We start from the raw sequence: 19502 nt of genomic DNA, 5'->3' as shown, positions 1-19502 counted from the left end.
CCATCGTAAGATAACCCAAAACTTGAAAACTTCACTCACACAAAACTCAAAAAAACCTTCGTGAGATCCGTTAGTATAAGAAAGCAAATCACTACTATAAGTGTTGGGGATATAACTATTAGGTATGACCCACCCAGGAGGGGTCGGGTTATACCTATGGCGATTCATAAAGCCCAAGGCGATACTTGAAGATGGCGGTTCAGTTAAGGGCCCAAGGCCCAAAGGCGACTTAAGTCCCATAGAGATAAACCGCCATATGTACATAACTTGTATTGTAAGGCAGGAATAGATAGACACCGAGCTGGACACTATTTATAAGCCGGACGGGACTCTGTGAGCCGCTGGGCGTCGACCTCTGTATATAAAGGGACGACCCGGTGGCGGTTCAGGACAGGTAACATCAGATCGAGAACTAGGTCAAGCGGATTCGGTCCCTGGTAATCGAGACATAAGCAATCCCACCTCAAACTGGATTAAGACATTACCTTCACCGCAAGGGACCAAACCAGTATAAACTCTCGTGTCCTTTGTCCCATTTTAACCCCTTTAAGCTTCCTAGTTGCGATGGCTCCACGACTAAGTCCTTTCACTAGGACATCTGTCGTGACAATTCCATGATAGTTGGCGCCCACCATGGGGCCAGCGCATGGTGGATTTGAGTTCTTGAAGGGCAGCTTCGAAGGGCTCAAGGGATACGCTATGGGTCGGATGACCAAGAGTCATCGTGGCAAGCTCTACATCGACGATGCAGGCTGGGCCCTCGACGCCGGCTCAATTGACTATGGGTAACGTGTCCCCTTCGGTGGAATCCACGTCTTCATCGGCAAGATTGGCGAGCCGGACCCTAAGCCAGACATCTGCACCGACATCATTGAGACGGCTCAGCGTGCTAGACCCGCCCGAGCTCAGCCCGCCGTGAAGCGTGCCTTCATGGGATTCATCCATGGAGGGGAATTTTCTGAAGGATCTGTGTGCGGCGGTGAGACAGCCATCTACTCTGATGGTGAATCGTCCACGGGTGAGACAGATTTGTTGTATCAACTGCAAGATGGCGGGCTTGGGGGCTGTTCCGATGGCAGCAGTATTCCGGACCCCTTTGAGCCGCCGAGCAGAGTTGGGATCTTCATGGCTGGCACGCAACCCGGGCAAAACTCTACGGCCGTGGCAGCAATGACTTCCGGGTCAGCAGCGGTTACAGCAGCCGGGGCAGGAGGCCCTGCGTGCCCACCGGCTCGGGTCCTGATGGCTTTAATGGATAAGATGACAGCTCTGTTAACCGCTGTGGTCAGTCCGGCGGATCAAGCTCAACATGATGCGGAAGTGGCACAACTACGTGAGGAGGTAGCGCAAGCCAAGGAAAACCTCGCGGCAGAGGACGTCAGGATGGCTGCAAAGTGGGCGGCTCTGGATGCTCGAGCCCAGCAGATTCAATCAGAGGCGCTCTAGCTCACGATGGATCTGAACGCGTCAAACGAGGTCATGAGGAGAAGGCACCAAAAGACTCAATCCCGTCTGCCTCTGGTTTATGATCCTAGAAACCTCTTCCGCCCAACCAGAGCAGGCCCTAGTAACCCGCCGGAGGTAAACCGGGTTGCAACACCCGGGGCTGGGACGCCAGTTCAGCCACGGGTAACGAAACCTCTCGTCTGAATGCTGCTCCACCTCACTATGTACCAACACCACCAGGTCATTATGCTAACCCTTTGGAGAACATGATTACTGCGGCGGCACAATTGGCGGCTCTCCCAGTGGATGGTGACTCTCCGATAGCGGTTGAAACATGAAGGGACAGAGAACTTCTTCAGACGGCTTTGGCGCAGCAGGAGGCATATTCTTATAGCCGAGACAGGATTCATCGACCCCTCGCCCAAGCTGGAGCCCGAGCTATAGCAGGCACATGGATTCAACAGCCATTTCAAGCAACGCCTGGCGCCCTGACCAGCTGTGCGGGTATGACCCGGCAATGGAGTTCCTAATTTGGTTGATCAGGACATGATACGTCAAGAGGCTGAGCGGGCGGCTCAGCAAGCAGCTGAGCAGGCGGCTCAGCGGGCAGCTTACCAGTCTTTTCTGGTTTATCCGATGACTTCAATTGAAGCAGACGTGACCACTAGGACTGGGGGTGTACCTTGTTTGGTACCGGCTCTGCGTAATGAGCGTTTGTGTGGCACCCCGGCTTAGAGAAACCGGAATGCCCCGTATTCCATCCCAGAGATCGAGGAGAAGTCTTCTGGAATACGACACTTCTTAGCATAGAACAAACCAGCTTTCTATTATTACACGAATATGATTACAAGGTCTCCGATATTACAATGGATAACATCGGTACGGTGACACTACGCCATCCTCAGTTGCTCTATGCAAGCAGCAGAACAACTTGAAGCAGCGGAATGACTCTAGCAGCGGAACAATGAAGACGGTGGTGAACTCCACTCCGCAGGGACTCTGGCTGGAACGCTTATCCTAGCTGGCACGAACGGAAACCACGACAAGCAAGCAATCAAATCCGGCATGACCGGCAAACTGGCATGACACGCCAGGTTAGTACATTGAATGTACTTGCAAGCTCACAATAAACCAGAAGCATTCAAGACAAACAACAGCATGGCAATTATAGGTTAAACAGAAATTAACATGATATCATCAAAATAACATGGCATGACCAACATAAACATGATACAGCTAACACAACATGAGCATATAAATCCGACAATACCAGCATTCAAGATAATGACACCATATGCACCACTTACTCTGCTCCGGCTACCTCGTAACCAACGCATGCATCACTTACCAACCTCGGACATCACACGATCATCTCAGGATCAAATCAAGCTTGGTATAAAAAATACCGTAGTGATTAGTAAATGAACACAAGGAGCTTGATCTTTACCCATGATTCTCGCACAACATCACGAATATACAACAACTCGGTATCCTCGATACCCTCGTGATCCTTACGGTGATCACAACCACGACCAACACTAGTCCCAAACCATGATCCTTACGACGATCACAACCCGACCAATACATGGCCCGTGATCCTTACAACGATCACAACCTGGCCACTACATGGCCCATGATCCTTACGGCGATCACAACCCGACCAACACTTGGCCAACTTATCTCACTGTTATTAAGCACATTATTATTATTACTGTTGACTCATGGTGTGACCTTCTCTTGACCTGGGCCCTTATCCGCGGGCGCGGCTATCGATAGATTAATATACACTCTGCAGAGGTTAGTACATTGTACCCACACTACGGAACCCATGGCCTCGCACTCCCATTCGTGTGGACCAACGGTGTTCCGACAAAACCGATCTACTGCCATGACACTCTCCCGGCCACTCCGACTCACTCCTCACTGAGCTAAGTCATGGGTGGCCCCATGCCTACCTCCAGACACAACGACCACCGTCGTGGCCCATCCCACACAGGGACACGGATCCAAAAACTAACTCAACAACGGGCACACAAGGTTATGCTTGCCTACCGGGCCAGGGTACAGCACGCCCATAACCTTCCCTCGTTGGAGGCACCGGCGAGAGGCACGACAATAGACCCAGTTAGGACCGTCCCATACTGGTAAGCGTGGTTGCACTGATCAGCATCGATTCAGCGGCACCATGACTCAGCCAACAAATGTTCAAGTTCAATTTAGTCCGGTTAACTTGAATGCAAATATGCTGAGCCATGATAAAATAACATGATGCCAACTATAATACATGAACATGATATCAACATCACCATGAGAGTATCACATAACTTTCCACCATATCAACAGTAAATCATATCCACTGAGCATCACATACCGACTAGCATGACCATCTCCAACATCAACATGTACTACTAACAAGCATAATCATAGGAAAAGTAATACTAACAGGTATAACATGATCACAGAGTACAAAACAACATAGCACAAAAGTGAAAATGCCAATCTAAACATCACCGAAACAACGATAACCATCTTTTCAACAAGCAAACATTTATTAAATATTCAAGTTGAAAACCATGGCTACTGCATTACTATCATGCAAGTGGGTATTGTGGCTTGCCTGGGGATGAAGAAGGCACCGGGAAGAAGTGCGGTGAAGTCGCGGAAAGAATCGCCGGAAAACGTTCTCTCTTGGAGGGGGCTGGTTAAGGGCAGGGGGAAATGGTCATTTTAAGTATTCCAAAACATAATGAAAGTGACACCAACAGAAAGGGCTCGACGAAACGAAGAAGTTAGCGTTGGATTCACCTTAAACGGAGTTACGGTTAAAAAGTTATAAGAGTTTTACTGTCAGGGACCTCTTTGTAAACATTTATTTTACAGACTGGGCCAAAATAGAAAACTGGAAAGCGTACTCGGCGGTTTACGTCTCCACTTATCCAGCATGGCAATGGCGGGGCCGGCTCCTGTGTGTCTAACAGGTGGGTCCCACCTTATCCACTCTTCTCTCTCCTCCTTTCTCTTCTTCCTCTCTCCCTCTCCCAACGTCGTACGCAGAACAGAGGAGAGGCCGCCGGCGCCGGCGCTCGCTCCGACCACTCGCGCCACCTCCGACGGATCTTGGACCGTCGGCATGCTCGGGACGACGAGGCGCACCCGTCCCACCACCACACGAACGTCAGGGAGACGCGGGCAGGGCGGGAACGTGGCCGTGGCGGACGGGGCTTTGGCTGGGATCGGGCACAGCACTGGAGGGGCTCCGGCGACGGGGAAAAGGGCAGGGAGACTCACCGGAGTGTGGGGAAGGCAATGGTGGTGGCTAGAGGAGGAGGGGGGCTCGGGCTCGACCGAATGTAGTGAGGGCAGAGGCGACGGCCGTGGCGGCGATGGCGGGCAGGAGAGCTCCTAGAGCTCGGGCAAGGGGCTGGGGAGAGCTAGTGGAGGAGGGGGAGGCTGCTGGATTGCTCGTATGGCCTCGGGGGTGGCCATTTATAGGCGGGGCAGAGGAGATGGGCTCGGGTGCCGCCGTGCACGTCCGGCCGAGGCTCTGGCGACGGACAGCGAGCACGGGGGGCACGGGGAAGGCGACGAAGGGGGTGCGGACGAACTGCAGAGGTCACGGAGACGAGCAGCGCTCGAGGACACGAGGAGGAAGAAGCCGAGCGCCATTAAGGCTCGGTCGGCCATAGTGTGCCCGTGGGCACGCGGCGATGACAGCTGACGGAGGGGATGACGGAGGGGTAGAAGGCTCCAGGAGGACGGCGACGATGCGGTAAAACGGTGAGACATGCTCAAGAGCGCGAAGACGCCGAGAGGGAGAGGGGCCCAAGCACAAACGACGTTCTGGCCATGCACACTGCATGCGAAAACAGTGGTCACCACGTGCACTGGTGCTCACAGTGGCACACGGCCGGCAAAACTATGTCTGGGGGCTTGTCCTTCCTGGGGAGGTTGCAGCTGTGGTGGTAGTTTGGTTAAAAGTGACACGGTTAGATGGTAGTTAGCACCTGAAGTTTACTGCAGTAAACTTGATCGTGTACTGCTGCTCAATAGGGATGTGATTGGGTCAAATGGAGTTGTCTGTGAGGTTGAGGTAAAGAAGGGCTTTCATCCTGGAGGTTGGGAGGGTAAATGAATAAATATTTAATATAGTTTCTTAACAACCACATAATCTGGTCAGAAATGAAGACCATGATGGTGCACTCACATGGAGTGTCACCTACGGCTTATATTGGGCAAGTCTTAGGAATTAGGTCATATGAAGATGCTCACAAAGTATCATACCATTTGGCAAAGCCAAAATGGTACTTGCTTCACAAACATCTCCTCTGGACAGAAACTTGAAATACTTTTGGTGGTCAAATGGCTCAATGAAATGATGCCAAAATGGGTGGGGGGATGTTTTATGGGTAGAAGAATGATCTGGTAATTTATCAGGATTTTTTAAGCAACATAAAATATACTTGCTTCACAACCTGAAAATAATGCCAGAATCAAAGATTTGCTCCTGTGCTCACATAGATGATTGGATGAGGCTGACAATAGGTGGAAGGGGTTATTATGAGCATATTAAGGAGTGTGCAAAAGCTCAACTTATTTGGGTACTCCTAGCTAGTACTTCCTTCACAAAGCCTTCTGTTTGACAGAAACTTTGACAATTCACTGAGGAATATTGGCTAGGCAAATAAATTTGAACTTGTGCATGAGGCAATTATATGGACATATAAACATGCCCAAAAAGGGTGGGAGTCAATAGGAGGAATATAAATGACACTTCCTTCACAAAGTGCCATTTAGGGCAGAATAGGAAATGAATTATTGGAGGATTATTTTTTATCATGGCAATGAAAAGTTTTGCCATATTTGATCAAAATATGACCCAAACAATTATGAGAATTATTTGGGAATTTTAGGAGTGAGGGAAATATAGGTTGCTTCACAACCTAGGGCAATTTGAGTTATTCCTTTAACAGAAAAGGAATATTCGCAATAAAAAGAATATTGGGATTTGGGCTAGGATGGAAGACAGGGTCTAGGGAAAGATTTGGAAACGACAAGCCACTCTGGAAGCAAAGAAGAGGGCATCTTCTTCAGTTTCCAGACCACAAAGCCACGGAAAAAGAAAACTCACGCAAAAACCTCGGAAAAACAAAAGGAAAAGAAAGGGCCAAAAATCAGGTTGTGACAAACCTTACCCCCTTAAAGAAATCTCGTCATCGAGATTTGGTTGCTCAGGGAACTAGTATGAATATTCCGACTTAAGGAAACCGTTTCCAACTTGGGTATCCTTTTTCCTTTAGTGTTGTTCCAACTAAATTTTTATCCGCCTGGCCCTGGGTGGTTTGATTCACTGTATCCACATTCTGACAGATTTTACCTCGCTTGCTCATGCTTATATAGGCTCCAATTTCTTTTTAGATCTACCGACTAGCTGAGTGTGATTTGATTATCATGACTGAAATATATGTCCGTCTCACAAATCCAAAAGTGATTTCCGCTGGGTGTGTCATCCGGCACTGACAACCTGTCATGTAATGATGATCATAATTTTCTGATGAAAACTCAAGCTCTGACTCATTGCATTGGGTTTCTCCACTAAATGCAGGTCCTTTCGGTTCCAAACAGTGAGTTAATACATTTCCTGGCAGATTCTGACTCATCGCGGAAGTTTTTGAATTATTCTGACTGACTTCATTGTCTTGAGTATCGGATCCTTACCAAATATTTGATTATCTCTTGTCGCGGCCAGCATAACGGGTTTGGCTTGTATGATAATATCTACAGACTTGACTGACGGTAGGCCTAACGGAAAAATTTTGTTCAAGACAGGCTATCCATGATGATTCATATAAGTGAGGACTCAGGCTTGCAGACTGTTATTCCTCATTTTACTGATAAGGTAACCCATTAAATGGTAGGTTCAACACCTCTCAAGTTCTGAGCATTGGGAAATGATCATCCGAAACCCTTGCAAGAAATCGGCAAATAAATCAGTAGCCACCAGAACGGTCTTTACAACTCGGATCTGGGACATTACTGAAATAACTCAACCACGGCTCAGGACGGCCGAAAAACAGCTCAGAGCATGAGACCGGGTTGATAAGAAGAAGGTGGCAGCTCCCTAAAATAGCCAAAAGCAGCAATAGGGCTACTGTCACAAAAAGAAACTCAACAACTCTACGAGACGGCCGAAAAGCAGCTCAGACTCGTGACAATCGTTGAAGAGAGAAACAAAAATAGGCATCCACCCCGGATAGCTAGAAACAGCTCAGATCACAGGCGTGGTGCCGTCATTGAGAAAAAGGGGACAAGGGCTCATCAGGATCATTTTCAAGGTTCACGGGTACTTGTATTGAGCTCATTGATGTCGTCAATCCTCATAATCCTTTGTCACACTGTGGCGTATACTGACTGATTCTTGATTCTGACCAAAATGTTGCGGATCTGATTCTTGGGATTCACTGCCATATGCTGTCAATTCACAGCGTACTACCTCGTACCAATGTCTTACTGAAGAATATTTGCAAGCTTGTGCTCTAAACTTTCATCGGACAGCTTGCTAAAGAGGACTGAGTATCGTGCTTCAGAAGGTTACCCCCTTAAAGACTCTGCTGGGGAAAGACTCGGTACCTTATGCCGGAAGCTGTTGCGGTTGCTTACTGAAGAAGGCAGAGTACCTTGCGTGAGAAATCATCCATATATCATACTGAGGAAGATAGATGAATCTTGCCTTGGAAGCTTCTCTGGTATCTTGCGATGGAAGATTGGGTTGCTTACACCAGAAGCTTCTTATTGTGATACGCGGACCGATTTCCACATATATAACCATCTGAATATTTTTGATATTGATTTCTTGCATGAAACGGGGGTTTGCAGGACTATTCTCCTTTCTAAGTATATGCCATATTTTTCCTTGCTTCCAGGTACATCAAGTTCCAAAATCATCCTCAACGAAAAATTAAAATTGTATCTGAGCCATACCTTCGATAATATTCTGTCAACCTTGCACACAATTTATCTTCTTGCTGATTTAATCATTTTGTTGTGATGAGTGCACGCTCATGCAAACTTGATACTGACGGTCCTTCCAGGATTTCTTTTGCATCCACACAAGATATTCCCAATTTTCATTGCAGTCTGCTGATAATTCCATTATGTTTAGCTGAATTTCCAAACATATGCATTCCTTGCTGACTCTTCGGGTCCAGTGTCGGCTGACAAGCAACTTTAATAGGGGAAGAATTTGTAACACCGAAGGTCCAAAGAAAGGAACAACAGAAACAACTAAAACAAAAGCACACAAGCATTCTACTAATATAATTAATCAAGCAATCATCACATATTACTGCTACTCACACAATAGTATGCATGCACACCTAAGCACACAAATCACACGAAACTCCGGTATTGCGGTCTAATATGCTGTGATGATGTGCACGAGGACGAATAAATGTGTGGAAGAATTGGTGTAAACAGCGCTACACCAAGTGCTGGCTTAGCCAGGTGGCAACCTGAACTAGCTCGGAGGCGAGGATGTACTCGGTAATCATGCAGTAGGACACGAGGGTCGCAACCACATCATTATCAAGCAGACGGAAAAAGATCCGTACTCGTCCAAGAAATAGGATTGCGGGGAAAAACTGAGGCTACTGACATTGCCCTTTCTTGATAACTACGATCATTAAGGGTTGTCAACACGACAAAACAAAAGAATGATCCGGGATAGACGCATGTCCATCACCGAAACGATAGACGGGGCTGAAAGAAAGACATCGGTGCGATACCTGAGCACCATTTTTGCAAACAGTGTCGGGATCACTTGGCATCACTCTGCTGGGACAAAAATGACACCAAACACCGAAAGAAAAAGGGACTGGGGAAATGCAAAGGCTAAGCTGTAGTGGATCCGAACTGATGCCAGCTACACTCACCAGATAAACCGTTATCACAAATACTAAGGCTATATGCATGCTATGCGACAAACAAATGCAGCAATCAAGTGCAACAAACCAACAGGGGTCTATACTACCGCTTTCTAACATTCACGCGGTCTAGGGCGTCCTACAGCCAGACCTGGCTCTGATACCAAGCCTGTGGCACCCCGTCTCAGAGAAACCGGAACGCCCCGTATTCCAGCCCAGAGATCAAGGAGAAGTCTTCTGGAATACGGCACTGCTTAGCATAGAACAAATCGGCTTTCTATTATTACATGAATATGATTACAAGGTCTCCGATATTCCAATGAATAACATCAGTACGGCGACACTACGCCATCCTCAGTTGCTCTATGCAAGCAGCAGAACAACTCAAAGCAGCGGAATGACTCTAGCAGCGGAACAACGAAGACGATGGTGAACTCCACTCCGCAGGGACTCTGGATAGAACGCTTATCCTAGCTCGCACGAACGGAAACCACGACAAGCAAGCAATCAAATCCGGCATGACCCGCAAACTGGCATGACACGCCAGGTCAGTACATTGAATGTACTTGCAAGCTCACAATAAACCAGAAGCATTCAAGATAAACAACAGCATGGCAATTATAGGTTAAATAGAAATTAACATGATATCATCAAAATAACATGGCATGACAAACATAAACATTATACAGCTAACACAGCATGAGCATATAAATCCGCCAATACCAGCATGCAACATAATGACACCATATGCACCGCGTACTTTGCTCCGGCTACCTCGTAACCAACGCATGCATCACATACCAACCTCGGACATCACACGATCATCTCAGGATCAAATCAAGCTTGGTATAAACAATACGGTAGCGATCAGTAAATGAACACAAGGATCTTGATCTTTACCCACGATTCTCGCACAACATCACGAATATACATCAACTCGGTATCCTCGATACCCTCATGATCCTTACGGCGATCACAACCACGACCAACACTAGTCTCAAACCGTGATCCTTACGGCGATCACAACCCGACCAATACATGGCCGTGATCCTTATGGAGATCACAACCCGACCACTACATGGCCCGTGATCCTTACGGCGATCACAACCCGACCAATACTTGGCCAACTTATCTCACTGTTATTACGCACATTATTATTATTACTGTTGACTCATGGTGTTACCTTCTCTCAACCTGGTCCCTTATCCGCGGGCGCGGCTATCGATAGATTAATATACACTCTGCAGAGGTTAGTACACTGTACCCACACTACGGAACCCATGGCCTCGCACTCCCATTCGTGTGGACCAACGGCGTTCCGACAAAACCGATCTACTGCCATGACACTCTCCCGGCCACTCTGACTCACTCCTCACTGAGCTAAGTCATGGGTGGCCCCGTGCCTACCTCCAGACACAACGACCACCGTCGTGGCCCGTCCCACACAATGACACGGATCCAAAAACTAACTCAACAACGGGCACACAAGGTTATGCTTGCCTATCGGGCCAGGGTATAGCATGCCCATAACCTTCCCTCGCTGGAGGCACCGGCGAGAGGCACGGCAATAGACCCAGTTAGGACCATCCCATACCGGTAATCGTGGTTTCACTGGTCAGCATCGATTCAGCGGCACCATGACTCAGCCAACAGATGTTCAAGTTCAATTTAGTCCGGTTAACTTGAATGCAAATATGTTGAGCCATGATAAAATAACATGATGCCAACTATAATACATGAACATGATATCAACATCACCATGAGAGTATCACATAACTTTCCACCATATCAACAGTAAATCATATCCACTGAGCATCACATACCGACTAGCATGACCATCTCCAAAATCAACATGTACTACTAACAAGCATAATCATAGGAAAAGTAATACTAGCATGTATAACATGATCACAGAGTACAAAACAACATAGCCCTTGGGGACTACGGATTAAGCCGGATTTTTTAAGGTTTTAATCAAAAGATATTATTGATGCTCATAAGTTCGTTCTAAGTCTACAGCATATTCATCATAAGCAATAGAATTGGGGGCTGGCATAGTAAGGATAAATCAATGAAGGGAAAATTTTGTACCTCAAATTTCTGGTGCATTTCTTTCACCATCAAATTCAAGATCGCAGCCGCTGTGCACTTGGCTAAGATAGCCAGAAAATACTTCGCCAAGGCTCATGTGAGTATAGTCAGCAACATCAAATCTGACTTTACGTTGTTCAATGTGCTCCTCTTTGGCAGAACACTTGGCTAGCACAGTAGGTCTCCCCAGCTCAGTATACCGGTCTTGGTGATTTCCACATCAACATCTAGCGGGTCGGCTGCTTTAACCGGGCTTGAAGCTTATGGGTTTAAAGAGCCATCCGCGGGTCGGCGGTCATTGTTGGCGTATCATGAACCGGTTCAAGCGGCGGCTCAAGAACAGAGGCCTCAGGCGCGGCCGTCTGGAGCTCTGGCTCATTGATGGTTGGCTCTTCGGCCGCCTTTTTCTTCTTCACCCTCTTGCTGGGCTTTGCTTTTTCACTGCATAAGATCAAAGAGGTCAGTACAAGTATAAAGGATTGTAACGAGTACAGGATAAATAAATTGTCATTACCCTGGAGCGGTCTTAAAAGCTGGCATGTTGGACTGAATTGAGTCGCCGGAAGAATGTGAGCTCTCCTGATAATTTGAGTCAGAAGAATTGAGCGGTTGATGAGTGAGACCCGCCAAAAGATAAAAAGGGTTTAAGTCGGAGGTAACCTCGTTCCGGCGCTTCCTTGGTGTATTTTGACGCTTACTTCCTTGGTGTATTCGGTAAGCCGGAGGAGAGTTCCGCATCTTTGTTAGTCTGTGTCTGCGTCTGGCTCTCATGAATCTGTCGCTTCAAGACAAATTGAGGATCCTGATAAGCTAGGGATGTGAAAATCTTACTTTCCGGGTTACTCTTCGGATTTTCTGTCTTTGCAAAGGCTCGGAGTCGGAGGAAATAATATTTACCTCTTCTTCCAATCCCTGACTCATTCCCGTGTCAGCCTGATGATAATCGGTGTCAATAAGGTGATTGAAAAATGAGCCAAGAGAGTCAAGGGATACCTCCAACTCAGAGGAGTCCTCCAATTGAAGTAATTTAGTAGCGATGGGCTTTTTCCCTCTTTTCTTGGTGGCGGCTTTCCTGGCGGCTTACTTGGCCTTCCTGGCTCTCTTTGCAGCCTCATGATCATACTTTTTCTTCCAAAATTTGTCGTCAAACTGTGAAAATCACCAAAGGTTTGAGTAAAGACAAAACATCAAGGATGAAGGTAAATTTACTCAGTTTGGCGGCTTACCGCTGGAGCCGGGTTAGCATTTCATAAAGGGCTTAAGCCCACCTTGCCACAATCTGCTAGGCTTTCGTTCAAGAGCGACTTTGTCATATCATCGATGACATCGTCGGGTAAATCATCAGGGTTGTGGCGCAGAGGATCATTATTTTCGCCTATGTAGGTGTACATCAAACCGGAGCGGCGGCTCAACGGAATGATCCGCTAGGCAACCCAAACCCGGACCAAGTCAATACCATTTAAACAATTCCCCAAAAGAGCCTTGACTTTAGCCATGGTGGGGGCGAGCTTCTGGCGATCAGTGGCTGACAACTTGTCTGGAAGAGGATGATTAGACTCGAGGCGCAGGGCGCGAAAGCCGGGCAGAGGGTTCTCATCAGCCAGAGATGTGTCTTGACAGTAGAACCATGTTTGGTTCAAGTCTTTAGGATGACTCGGCGGTTGGGCATAAGGAAAAATGGCATCTCTTCATCGTTGGATTGAGACCCCGCCGAGCTCAAAACTAGGTCCATTGGCACATTCATTCTGGCAGTTCAAATAAAACAACTCTCTGAAAACTAGCAAGCTGGGCTCTTCTTCAAGGTACACCTCACGAACACTTGAAAATTGTAGATATTAGACACGGAATTGGGTCTGATGTCTTGAGGACGGAGGTCGAAGAAGTGCAGAACATCTCTGAAGAATTTTGAGCCGGGTGGCGAAAAGCCCCGGTTCATGTGATTAGTGAAAACGATGACTTCCCCTTTTTCTTCTATTGGATCAGGAGCATGGTACGACATGACTTCCTTCTTTGGCAGATAGCCGGTTTTCACAAAGTCATCAAGGGTACTATCCGTGACGATGGATTTGACCCAGTTGCATGAAGTGGTTGTTTTGGACGGCATTGTGAGGAAGGAAGCCTAACAAAGAGTAAAAATTGTTGGTTCAAATTTAATCCGGAGGAAAAATATTACAACACATGTTCAGAATGGCAGCTTATGAAGGGGCCTAATGGTATATGGCTAATTATGTCAGGTTATTTAAACCGACATGAGCAGTCAAATTATTTAAGCCGCCATGAGTGGTTGATGTTATCTATTGAGCATTGCAATTTTAAGCCAGTGATTTGAGCCACCATGGCTAGATGGATCTAACAAAATGCAGTTTTTGGCGAAGTGTTACACAAACAAGTTTCACAGGCTGCAGCTATTATTTTGGATCAACGGGTGGTCAGGAAAAGGAAATAAATCTAGACCTAAAAAACCAGTACAGATGAGTTCATAAGCTCTCAAAGGATCTTTTCTTCAGGAAAGGGGATCTGCTGGTATGAAAGGTGAAAGCAAAACAACTACTGCATTTGTTATATGCCATTTTCAGATCAAAGAGGTTCACGGTGCAAGCATTGAAGATGAACTATGATGAACTATGAAGAATACAGAGAAGTCTAGAAACCCTAATGTGAATATGAGGTGCGGGAAGGCAAAAAACTTAGAGGTGCACATCTACTGCGGAGGGTCGCCGCCGTTCTCTGGTTCGATTCAGGGTGATGCAGCGGCCTGGGACGAAGACAACGGTGCACTCTGTGGTGGCGGTGGATCTCGAGCGGCAGAAGGTCGCGAGAGGAGGAAGACGATGGAAAGGGGGAGAATGAGAAAAGACCGGTCATGCCTATTTATAAGGAGAGACTTTTAAGTGGGCGCGAAAAACAAGGAGGCCAAAGACATGGTTATCGATGTAACACCCCCAGTGTCATGCTACAGTACTCCCCTGTTAATGGTGCTAGGTCACCATGCTTACTGAGATAATTATCAATTGATGATAAATCAAAGTCAAATTAATTCAAAATTTCTCAAACATGCAAACTAAAATGTTCATTAAATAGAAAATAATTCGAAACTAATTATCTTCAGAAAAACTACATCATCTAAATTAATTATGTGACTCAAAACAACATGAAACAACATCAAAACAGAAATTTAAAGTGCCATATCATTTATTAAAAATTAAAATGAAATCATTTTGGCTCCAAACCATTTTTTGGCAGTGGTAAATATTGCACTATAATTGTTGAGCTAAGTCACATATTTTACAAAAATCTAATGGTGGCTAAGCAATTTGGAAAACAGAAATAAATCAAAAAAAGAAAAGAAAAGTAAAGCACAGGGAAGAGAGAGAAAGCCCCTGCCCCACTGGGCCAAACGGCCCAGCTGGCCGTCGGCCCACGCCAGCCGGCCCACTCCCCCTCCCCTGTCGTCTTCCCCTTTCTCCTGTTCGACCGACCCGCACGAGCGGTCACCGTCGAACCCGCTCGTCGCCACGCGCCTCGCCGACGAGGGGATAAGGATCCCCTTCCTCCCTGTCGCCTCGATCCCCTCTCACCCCCCCCCACTTGCACCTCTCCTCCCCCAGATCCACCTCTCCCTCCACTTCGTTTTGGAGAGGAGACCGACGCGATCGCCGATGTTCTCCGTCGTCACCGCGGCCACAGCCACCGCCTCGCTTCGCCGTCTTGTCGTGAAGCTCTGCAGGGGTTGACTCCATCGTCTAGTGCCCTCAGGTGGAGCTGGGAAGCATCGCTGACGTCGCACGACCTCACCCCCTCCCGCCTCTGCCGCCGGCGAGATCCCTCGATTCCGGGTACCCCTGCAGCTACTAACCCGTCAACGGCCTGTCTTGTGCCGCACGGTGAGCTCCCCTGCTTCCCCTCCTTCTCCATTTTCTCGCACGCGCCGCCCAGCCGAGCTCCTCCTGTTTCCGTGCTTCGGTCGCCACAGATGAGCTCGCCGCCATAGCTTTCGTCGTGGTCATGGCCGTCCGAGCACACCGTTGTGCTCGGGGCACCCCAATGGTGCGGCCGATGCTTTAGATCGCTCACACGTGTGATAGGTCTTCGTTTTCACCGAGCCACCATAGATCACCGCCACCGGCGATGTTGCAGCTCCCTGCTCCGGCCATCTTCGGTCGATCCAGATGCACCAGTCGATGCACGGCAGCCTCAGCTTTCGAACGCAAGTAGAACCATGCATTTTGGTGCACCAGGGCAAAAACCCAAGCTGCTCCAGCGTTCGACCGCCGCGTTTTGGCTCACCGGAGCCATCTCCGGCGCGTCTCCGGCCGACGCCGACGTCGCTCAGTGGGCCCCGTCCCTAGGTCAGAGACCCATGGGTCCCAGGGGCCCGGCCGGCCTGTTGAACCGGTCCACCATGCTGACTGGACCGACCCATGCAATTAACAGATGGGGCCCACACCCCTAATTAACGATGTTAATTAAGCTTATTTAATTAACCAAATTAGACACTGATAGGTGGGCCCCTTCTAATTAATTAACTTAGTTAGTTTAGGTTAACCTCTGTTAGCCCTACTGTCTATGACAGGTGGGACCCACTGGTCAGTTTGACCAGTCAGCGGGTCTATTGACCTGCTGATGTCATGTTGACACTCTGCTGACGTCATAATTCCATTTCTGTTATTTTAAATAGTTTCTAAAAATGCTTTAATCTTTGAATAATCATAGAAAATAAACCATAACTCGATCAAAATGTTTTCTAAATGGAAGTTGCTCAGAACAACAAGACGAACCCGAATACGATAACCACATACCTATCAGATGCCTCTAACTATTTGAACATGGAACATTCACCTCCAGTCATCCGTCTGACACAGGTCCGGAACCGGGAATACATTCCCGGTTGAATTCCCCCTTCACCTATATCGTGTAAACATATGTTAGGTCATACCCGGCACAGCATATTGCCACGTTATGCTTTGTGATGCTATGTTTGCTTTATATTTACTGTTTCCTCACCCTCTTCTCTCCGGTAGACCCTGAGACCGATGCTGCCCCTGTGATCGACTATGTTGACGCCGACCCCTCCTTGCCAGAGCAACCAGGCAAGCCCCCCCCCCCCCCTTGATCATCCCGATATCGCCCGTTCCATTATCTCAAGCTTGCATTAGATTTTTCTACTGTAATTGATTGCCCCTATTCTGATGCATAGCTTGCTTTTGTAACCTGCTTATAGTTACCTACCTTTTTATCCTAAACTGCTTAGTATAGGTTGGTTAGTGATCCATCAGTGACCCCCCCCCACCTTGTCCTTGTTGCCCCTGCTGCATCATCATAACCCGATCAACGGGGTCGAAGACTAGGCCCCGGCACCGCACATCACTTCCCCTTAGTTGCTCGACACTACTGGGTTACTATCGAGTGTCGAGCGTGAGACCTCATCAGCACTTCTAATGTTAACCTTGTAGTGTAGTTATTCGGTCATGGTCATCGAGGGTGATTCCGCCTTAACCACTTCCGATATGACTCTGTCGTGCAACCCCTCTAGTGTGAACCTCGAGGGTGGATCCTCTTACGTTCACCTTGATGATTACATCGAGTGGAATCCATCGAGGGTGACTCCTCAGGTTTTCCCCTTGGTGTTAGACACACGGTTACTATGGTTACTATGACTTTACACTGAACCATGTTACTAAAGACGGGTCGGCCCTGAGGGGTACCCGCGCAAGCATATTTGTAAGTGATGAGGAGTCGGGTTGACCTGGAGGGTGCTCGCGAGATACTTACAAGGCATGGCCGGGCATTCCTAGCCCTTGGCGCAAGTCCTCGAGATGAGGCAACGGGGTCACATCTTTTGTGAGTCTCTACTTGTTACCGCGCGTTCCTAATCCACTACGATTTGGATATTTGATCCGAGGGGCCTCTGGCCTGATAGCACTAACCATCACGTGGGCATAGTATGGGTGTTCTGCGTCGTATGCATCAGTCGAAGCTTCATGGATGTCAGCAACTGAGCAGCACGCACTGGGTTGGAATGGTAAGCACATGTCTTTTTTAAGGAGGTAGCTAGGTCTGCTCATCGGCCGCATTCGCAACGTGCAGGAGTTCCCAGGGCGATGGCCCGTGACCCCTGGGGGCATAGGTTAAGTCCGACGTGTTGACCTCTCTATTTAGCCTAGGTCAGGTTGCGGCGTATTGTTTGGCCGAGGTCGGGCATGACCCAGGAAAGTGTGTCTGGCCGGAGTTAATCGAGCATGGTGGGTAAGTTGGTGCACCCCTCCAGGGAAGAAAACATCTATCGATATCCTGTCTTACGGTAACGGACACTCGGAGTTGTATCCCAATCGATACAACTAGAACTGGATGTTGAGGCATGAATTGGATATGTTGCTTCGGGAGTCGAGAAAGGATCCCGGAGCATTGATACAACAACATAAATATGACTTATGTTATACTACTCTACTCCCTCATGTTGCTGCAAGATGGTGGTTTCCAGAAGATGCTAGTCTTTGATAGGACTAGGCTTTCCCCTTCTCTTCTGGCATTCTGCAGTCCAGTCCACTGATACAACCCATTTCATTGATATCGATGCATATGTAGTGTAGATCCTTGCTTGCGAGTACTTTGGATGAGTACTCACGGTTGCTTTGCTCCCCCTTTCCCCCTTTTTCCATTCTTCTCGGATGCTGCAACCAGATGGTGGAGCCCAGGAGCCAGACGACACCACCGACGACTGCTACTACCCCGAGGGTGCCTACTACCACGTGACGGACGCCGACGACCAGGAGTAGTTAGGAGGCTCCCAGGCAGGAGGCCTTGGCTTTTCGATCGATGTTGCTTTCGTGCTAGCCTTCTTAAGGCAAACTTGTTTAACTTATCTCTGTACTCAGATATTGTTGCTTCCGCTGACTTGTTTGTATTCGAGGTTATGTATTCGAGCCCTCGAGGCCCCTAGCTTGTAATATAAAGCTTGTATTATTTTAATTTGTGTCTACAGTTGTGTTGTGATATCTTCTCGTGAGTCCCTGATCTTGATCGTACACATTTGTGTGTATGATTAGTGTACGATTGAATCAGGGGCATCACAAGTTGGTATTAGAGCCGATTGCCTATAGGTAGCCCCCTTTCCAACTCCTTAGCTGAAGTTTAGTCTAGTCTTTGGAAAAACTTTTACTAACATGGTTGTGTGGCTTACGAGCCCACGTCGCCATTGGGTGGTATTAGTATCTTTTATTCCTCGTCTATACTCTGGGACTCTGATCTCTCATCCATTCGAGTTAAATAATTTGGATAACTCTTACACTAGGTACTCATAACTGCTTCCTCCCGGAGAGCTCCTTCAACACAGATGATCGTTCGCTACATTAGAAGACTCTAAAGACACTTCTCGAGGTATCCCGAGACCCTGTGTCCACGCCTTGCAGTTTCTGACCGCCGGTAATCCCCGTGAATAACATCCTTGCCACTTGTACCTTCATCCCCAGTTGTTCATATACTTTCCTAAATACTTGGAAATACTATCTGATCTTTCGAAAATCCTCCGCAGCCTATTACTCTTGATTCTCCTTGCCTGCTTGCATTATGGATAATCCCATAAGTCTAGTAATCTTATTGGCATCCTTTGTCACTATCCTTTGGAGTCCGTTGATTCAATATGTTGCGGATGCTCGCAATCCTCGGTCGAATCATAGAATTCATCCTTTCGGCTTGGACGTCATTTGACCAAGAGTTGTTTCTCGACCAATCAAATTGCCGTCAATTGTATCCCTATGGCTATTCAACTTACTTATCTTTTGATCAGAGAGTCTGCTTCTGATCTTCTATTTTTGAAATCATGATTTCTTTGCATATAAGCATCAAATTATTCAGATGTTTCTATAATCCGAAGCCTTTGCATTCTTTCTTATTCTAGTTGAGTACCGATACTCACATCAGATCCTATGTGGACCACCAGATCCTTTGTTGGATTTTATCGGACAACGTCCTTCATATTCAATAACCTTTTGAGCCTTTCCTCAGATACATAATGCCTTTGGTAAACTGTATCCTTTGCCTTCTCAA

Source organism: Triticum aestivum, chromosome 3B (genome assembly GCF_018294505.1).
Source record: "Triticum aestivum cultivar Chinese Spring chromosome 3B, IWGSC CS RefSeq v2.1, whole genome shotgun sequence".
Taxonomy (NCBI): Eukaryota; Viridiplantae; Streptophyta; class Magnoliopsida; order Poales; family Poaceae; genus Triticum; species Triticum aestivum.
This window is presented reverse-complemented; position numbering follows the sequence as displayed.